Raw genomic sequence first — 8,437 nt, 5'->3', positions numbered from 1 at the left:
TTTGAGAGAAATACTGAAATACATCTACCTACATTGATCCTTATTGTCTTTAAATAAATATTACATTGTTTGGAAATCAGGAGTTGACAGGCCTTGATGGTAGTCAAAATCTGGATTGACAGAGAAGAAAAACTGAAGAATTTTAATTTTCTTTACATACTGAGTGACTTGAAGACTGACAATAGCAAAGATACAGTGATTTCTCTCACCTCCTTATCTCTCAATCCAACCAGATTTGTTTTTGTTTTTCCCTTTATTGATTTTGGAAAGAGAGGAAGTAAGAGGGAGAGATAGAAACATCAATAAGAGAAAACATCGATTAGATGCCTTTCACATGCCTCGCGTTGGGGATTGGGCCCACAACTTGGGTTTTGTGTCCTGACTGGGAATCAAATCAGTGACCTCTTATTGCACAGGTCAATACTCAATCAGTGAGTCACACCAGCTGGATCAAATTTGTTCTTACTCCTACCATAGTTCTGCCAAATGGAGTTCTCTAACCTAGGGAAGCATCTACATAGGCATATTTTATTTGAATATTTAAAAATTTTTATTCTGTGCTAAATATAAGAATGAATACAGAAATTACACTTAAAATTTATCTTAACAATAATAAGGTAAAATATAAATGGAGTATTTTCATTTTATTGATTTTCTATTTAATTTGACTAACACCCTATGACTGCTCTTCATTTAAAGACCAGATTTCAAGGTGAGAGATTTCTCGTCCAACATCAGCCAACTCCTAATCCTGGAGCAATTTGTCTGGTTTGTACCTTTCACATTATTGTTAACAAACATGATTTGAGCACATATTTTAATGAATTAATGGTTGATACTTTTTATTTTTATCTTATAGCTCAGCTTTGCAGAAACTGAACATATGCACTTGTATAGTGTTTTATCGTGAACAATTATGAGCAAGCTCTTTTCAGATTTAAATAATCAGAAAAGAAAAAGTTTTGCCTTTCTGGATAGCCTGTGTAATATTGTCATCTGTGCCTACAAGACCCAATTTATTGGCTTAGTACAATTAAATTTAACTGGCTCATAATAGATTTTTTTCCTTTTATTTTTTTTTAATTTTTTTTTTGCTCTTCTGAGAATTCTTCAGGATTTCACAGAATCTATGAAGAAAACTATAAATAACACACTTCTGTATGTCTATTTCTTCATTTTTTAAACTATGATTCAGCTACTCTTATTAAGTTACATCTATTCGATTGATATTTTTACTTTATTGTTTTTAAAAGAAATTGTGATGGAAATTAATCTTTGATGACAGGTTACTAAGACTCAGCTGATGATTTATAATGATGAAAATTGCTCAGGAGACCTTAACTTCCCCATTCCCTGGGATTAAAATGAATTTAGGACTCAGCTGACAGGATCATAATTCCAACCATACACGGTTCTACAAACTACAGTCCATTGGCTAAATCTCACTTCCTTATGTGTTCTTAGGGCCAATGAATGAAGAATGCTTTCTACATATTTACATTGGAAAACTAAAAGGAGATTTATAAGTTCTTTATAAATTTTGGATATTAACCTTTTATCTGATATATCATTGATGAATATATTCTCCCACACAGTGGGTTATCTTTTCATTTTGTTGATGGTTTCCTTTGCTGTGCAAAAACTCTTTAGTTTGATGTAGTCCCATTTTTTGTTTGTTTGTTTTCCTTGCCTGATGAGACATATCAGAAAAAGTTTTGCAAGTAGAAATGTCTGGGATTTTACTGCCTCTGTTTTCTTCTAGCATTATTATGTTTCAAGTCTAACATTTAAGTCTTTAGCCTATTTTGAATTTACTCTTGTGTGTGGTGTAAAAGGTGGCTCAACGACAAAAACAAACAAACAAATCTAATTAAAAATGGGCAAAAGATTTGAATAGACACTTATTCAGAAAGGACATACAGATGGCCAATAAACATAGGAAATGGTTCAATGTCACTAATTATCAGATAAATGCAAATTGAAATCACAATTAGATATCACCTCACACCTGTCAGAATGGCTGTTATCGATAAATCAACAAACAATAAGTTTTGGGAAGGAGGTGGAGAAAGGGAATCCTTGTGCACTGTTGGTGGAAATACACATTGGTTCATCCACCATAGAAAGCACTATGGAGTTACCTCAAACCATTAAAAATCGAACTGTTTTATAACCCAGCAATTTCACTTCTGGGATTTATCCAAAGAAACACTAATTTGAAAGACTATATGTACCCTATGTTCATTGCAGTGTTATTTACAGTAGCCAAGATTTAGAAGCAACACAAGTGTCCATCAATAGAGGAGTGGATAAAAAAGCTGTGGTATATGTGCACAATGGAATACTACTCTGCCATAAAAAGGAAGAAAATTATCTACTTTGTTGAAACAATTAAATTAAAGGAAAATAAAGTTTTGTGACACATGAAAATTATAAAACACTCAGACTTCAGTGTCTACACATAAAACTTGAGAATAGATTGCAGCAATGCCTATTCATTATATATTGTCTATGGCTGTTCTTGTGCTGTTAGATCAAAGCTGAGTTATTGTGAGAGAGAACATATAACTCACAAAGCCTAAAATATTTATATTCTGGCCATTTACCGAAAAAGCTTGCAGCCCTGGCTGTTTTGGCTCAGCAGTTAGAGCATTGGCCCAAGGACCGAAGGGTGGCGAGTTTGACTCTTGTCAAGGGCACTTACCTGAGATACAGGTTCAATCCCAACCCTGGCTGGGGTCATGCAGGAGGCAACAGATCAATGTCTCTCTCTCACATCAATATTTCTCTCTCTCTCTCCTTGCTCCGTCCCTTCCACTCTATCTAAAAATCAAAGAAAAAATGTCCTTTAGTGAGGATTAACCAAAAAAAAATAAATAAATAAAATAAAGAAAAGAAAAAGTTTGCAGACCTTGTTGAAGACCTTACATTTGAACTAAATTCAGGACCTCTTAGATCTAATCCTTAATCTGCTATATGCTGGACATGAAACTTTTGAGAAAATGTTTATGTAACCTTAGTAAGGCTCAAAATTCTTATTCATAAAACGAGATAAATAGTAAATGTAAAATGTAGGGAGAGTACTAGTGAATTTTCATGGTAGACTGTAAAACAACATTAAATGGAAGACGATAACATATTTAATTTGACATACGCATCCATGTGTGTGAGGCAATTAAAACAGTGATAATTTGGCCAAGGCTTTGAAAAAAAAATTTAGAAAAGCAATTTGGGTGTAAGGAAAGGAAAGTAGAAGATAAATCTTTCTGATTACCAAGTTTAACTCACTAGTTCATCTACAGAAGCAAACTAACTGCAGTCTTGATCTTGCCAAAGATTCTGCAGTCAACTTGCAGAGTGAAATGTGTTAAAGGTTAGCCTCACCTTTTCACTCCGGATATGATGACAGATATATGTGTGCACACAGACAGGGAGTAATGGGCATTTTTTAATATATGCAGATAGATGTACAAGGAGAAAAATGCCAAAGGGACCCACTCACTTGTCCTTGATGCCTCAACTGGCTTTTTAAAATAAAATTCCTCTAATGAATAAAACTGTCAGTCCAAAAGCAACCAAGTTGGAAATAAATCACAGGAAGATTCGCTTTTCAGCAGAAGGCTGAGGGCAGGTCTGCATGTCTTTAAGTGGGTACTAAACTCTGTGTGAAGACAATTGGAGGAAGCTCCAGGAAGCCTGGCTGCTGGACCCTCAGGCTGCCTGCTGGCAAGAGGCAGACAGACAGCCCAAGCATTCCTCACACAATCACAGCCTTTCCGGTGACATTCCACTTTACAGAATGATGCCACTTTTGTCAATGAGCCAAGTTCCTGGCTCAAGAGCACCAGTCTACTCTGAACAAAGCAGAGCACCTGGGGCAGGCCTGTTTTGATAGCCTGCCTGGCTCCTGGGGTGGCGTGGGTCCAGGGAGGATGTGGACCACAATGCCTTTGACTTGGATCCTTGGAGGGGTCATAAAGGTGGAAAAAGACATAGACAGGAGAAACAGTGTCTCCTAGGTTGGCTCTAAACTCAAGGCAAAAGTGCAGGATCAAGGATTCATCGGTGGGTCAGAAGTGACCCCTAGTGGGGTCTGTAGCTTTATTCTGCTCAGTTAAAATAATCTCTGCCATAATGTATCTCAGGTGCTGCTTGATGAAAGAAAAAAATACGGGGGAGAAGGAAGAAAGAGTAAATTTAGAAATCAATAACATCAGACAAAAAAAAAAAAAAAGAAGAAAAAGAAAGATAAGGAGAAAGAATACAAAAGAGAAAGTAAAAACCCAAAGCAACTAAAAGAAAAAGGAGAAGAAAATCTATATTGTCTGAGAATTTATTTGCCTTGGTGAAAAAGGCATTGATTACAATCACTGACATAACTAAGATCATTCCCCTCTCCAATTTCAAATTCCCCAAGTGTCTGCCTTTAGACATCAAAGTAGAACCAAACTCCTTTGCAAAGCCTGCAGGGACCTGTGGTACAGCCACTTTTATCAATCCAGCCCCATCTAACCTGTGTCTTCCTTAATTACTAGTGACACAGTCTCTTTTTAGGTTTCTCTAACAAGTAAGCTTCTTCCTGCCATAAGACCTTTGTACTTATTGTTCCCGCTGCCTGGAATCATCCCATGCTGGCTCTATCTAGTCCTATTGTTTCAGTTTCAGTGTCACCCACCAACCCAGGAACTGCTTCACCATCCACCCAAGTTGAAGTGGTCACCATCTTCTCATCACCATTACTACACCTTATATTTTCTTATATAATACATATAAATATGTAATCCATATTGATCTGCTCCTCTCCTGTATATGTCTCCGTTTTTACATGTATGGCATATCTTCGATGGAATGCAAACTGTGTAAGAGCAGGGTCCTAGGAATGGGCACCTACCATAGCTGGTGCTCAGCGTTCATGTGCTGAATGGGTAAATAAATAAATTGCTCACGTAGACTTTCTAACCACTTGAAACTGGAAGTGATTGAAGGTATTTGGATCCAATCTTTTCCATATATAGTTTGCTATTGAGGAAACTATGACCCTTAGAATTGAAGTGACTTCTATAAGACGTACAGTTTATTTGTGGAAAAGACAGGCGGAACCACCAAACTTCACAATCCTCGTCTGATTGAGGTTAAGTCTTGACTTTACAGTTGCAGCAGTAACTCTGGGTGAGTAATTCCTTACAAAGATAGGTGTGCAACAGTGTAAGGATAAAGGTCGAAAAGGCTATTACACCACTTTATGTCCTCTTTCTAGGAAGAATATGAAAGAAAGAGGAGAATGTCTAGCTAACTAAGGAACTGACAGTTACAATTCTTTATTTCATACAAGCTTTGGTAAATGCAGAAGGCCAAAAATGATTGATGGCATGATTCTAAAACCACTGGGTTCCAAGGGGAAGGGATTCTCCCTTGTACAGTCAGGAGGGATGACACTTATATCAGCATATCTTGGCAGAGGAAAAGGCAGTACCATGTCTTGAAAGTTCTGTCATCTAACATCGACGGAATCAACGGATCTTCCATTTATGAAGAAAGTGAAATACTGATTTACGTTAAGGTAGTTGAAACATTCAATGGCTGGACTTCTCATACACATTTAGACACCCAAGCACACTTAACTCACTGTTCTTTAGCTGTATAGAAAAATGTCAATTGAATAATTATATTTTAAACACAGAGCCTGCATTAGTATATTAGTTTTCTAAGATGCTGAAACAAAGAACCACAAACTTGTGGCCATTATCTCACAGTTCTGGAGACCAGAAATCCAAGATCAAGATATCTGTAGGGTTGGTTACTTTTGTGACTGCGAAGGAAAACTTGTCCCATGTCTCTCCCTTGGCTTCTGGTACTCTGCTGGTTATCTTTGGTGCTCCTTAGTTTATAGAAACATCACCCTGATCTTTTCCTTCAGTGTCACATGACATTCTTCCTGTGTGCATGCCCATCTCCAAATTTCCCCTAGTCATGATGCTTGAAAACAAAATTTAACTGAGTAAATCTTAAGATCTGAGTATCTTTATTAAGCAATAAATGAGCTGAGCAGCATCCCATCTAACCACTAGAAGACGCTCCAAAAGGTTGTACAAAAAGGAAAGTTTTTAATAGAAAGAAGGGTGGGGTAAAGGAGCAATTAACACAGGAAAGGATTATTTGGGGGCTAAGATATCTTTTGGGGACCAGAGATGGTTAAAGATTGTATCTTGCAAAGTAAATCTTTCTATCGGGGATGGAAAGAGCCCACAGCACAAATTATTTCATTGGTGATGATCAGAAAATTCCAAACAACTTAATTAAGGCTATTTCTGAAATAGGTTGAAAGTGCAATTAGATCAGCTGTTAAATCTAGGTTTGGTATTGTGGGCTGTAAGAGTGAGTGGCACTGATTTTGGACTCTAGTTTTCTCTTTAACAATGATATCACCAGTCATATTGTATTAAAGCCCATCCTAATGATTTCATCTTAACTTACCTAATTATATATTGACCAAACTTATTTCTAAATAAGTTCACATCCTTAGGTACTGGGCATAAGAACTTTAACATACAAATTTTAAGGAGTCACAATTCCACGCATAAACCAAGTTTGGCTTTAACCACTCTAGGGACCAACTACCAGAAAAAGACAATCTTACTACAAAGTCGTATTTACATGAAGGTCAGGTGGGAGGTTCTGTGACTCCTCTTAACACTAATTTAATTCCAACAGAAACCTTTCTACTACACAGTATTATCTTTATATTACAGAAAACAATTTAGTCAATAATTTCATTGAGACCCTGACCTTGGCCAGACACTGTTCTTAGGCACTAGAAATCTAGCCAGTGGCCAAAAATAATTTCTAATTTAGTCATAGAAAGGAGGTTGTTCTACTCCTTGCCTTTAAATAAATATATAAATTAAATCAATATTTTTGAGGACAATAATAACATTATGAACAATGAGGTTTTCAAAGTGGAAGTTGGTGTGAGAAAGAGTTCAGAGAGAGAGAGAGAGTAATGCATAAGCTAAATATTTGAGTAATGAAAAAAAGTAGAATGCTCTTTTGGCTAATTTTTGGATCCATTGAGAAATATATTTTTAGTTATCATCAAAAGTATAACCTATCAAGTATAAAAATAGCATGATCTTTAACATTTTAGCCTATTGCAGCGTAACTTTTGAAATTATGTTGTATTTGAGCATCATGCAATACATTTGCATTCTTCCCCGAGTCTGAAACATCCAGTGAACCACAGTGAAGCTGCTGCTGGTTGGGTTTTGTTATATTACTAAATCCATTTCCTTCTGTTCACTAAGGGTCTTTTCAACTCTTAATGTGCACTTATATCTAAAATCTCCTTTTTCCTCTAGTGGAAACAGCAGAGTGTAATCCTGAAGGGAAACTGTTTGTTAAGGTCTAACCTGTGTCACAAACATGTTTTGTCTGGTCTAGTGCACGCCGGAGAGCCCGAGAAGCTCTGAGTCACTTGTCTCTGTGGGCTTCTCGGAGGATTAAAGTAATAAGCCATCGCTGGGTCACAAAACAATAAAGAACACACCTCACAGGGATTGGAAGATGTGTTTCAAAACCCTCGAGGTGCAAGCAAGTGTGGTCTACATATACAAGAGAACTCCAGAAGGGCTGTGGAATACTTTATAAGTAGAGAAAATGCTCTGGTTGAGTATATATATATATATATATATATATATATATATATATATGGCTCACACTGAGTTTATTGAACCATTATAGAGTTAGATATGTGAATGAGGGAGAGTACTCCATGGGGAAAGAAATCCTAGTATAGCTTTTCTGCTCTGGTCTACTAGGCCAGTCATTTAATAACCCCAGATACTATTGTGCTCATCAATAAACTGAGTCTGAACTATATCTATTTTCCAAAAGTTCTCACTAACAACAGCCACATATATTATTTCTACCTCCTGTTAGTATCAAAATTGGACATTTTTTTAGGACCTTCTGATAAAAACCAGAAGACCTACTAGACAAATTTAAAAAGACCTCTAAGCACTCAAAATTGGACATTTTTAAATAGAGTTTGTATTTATTTATTTATTATTTATTTACTTGTTTATTGAGTTATAGGTCATATGTATATTTCAATGTAAAAAACAAAAACAAAAACAACCATATGGCTACCAGTCAGAACTGTTTGTTGAACACAAAATTATAGGTATAAGGAGTATTACCATCTGGAGTTCTAAAATGTTCAGGCAAAAGTAAAAGCTTTTTATTAGCTTAAAAAACAATCAGGGTTTTTGGAACTGTGCAAAGTTTTATAGGCAAACATGGTTCCCAAAAGCCAGGTAGAGCACCTGGGAGCAGACTGTCCCTATGACCTTTTCCAACTGCCCAAAGATACTGGAATCATTCACATGCTCCTAGTAAAGGAAGTAAGAGGAAAAGTAAATGTGAACTATTGTCTTGAGAA

General features: G+C 36.3%; 1 non-coding gene across 1 annotated transcript; it reads right to left on the bottom strand.

Moving 5' to 3' along the window:
• Window positions 1-7,956: 7,956 nt before the first annotated feature.
• Window positions 7,957-8,019, bottom strand: LOC118622033. Its single transcript, XR_004957877.1, has one exon. It is a non-coding gene; the product is annotated as a U7 small nuclear RNA (small nuclear RNA).
• Window positions 8,020-8,437: the final 418 nt, after the last annotated feature.

The sequence above is a fragment of the Molossus molossus genome, unplaced genomic scaffold, assembly GCF_014108415.1.
Source record: "Molossus molossus isolate mMolMol1 unplaced genomic scaffold, mMolMol1.p scaffold_m16_p_1, whole genome shotgun sequence".
Taxonomy (NCBI): Eukaryota; Metazoa; Chordata; class Mammalia; order Chiroptera; family Molossidae; genus Molossus; species Molossus molossus.
This window is presented reverse-complemented; position numbering and strand designations above follow the sequence as displayed.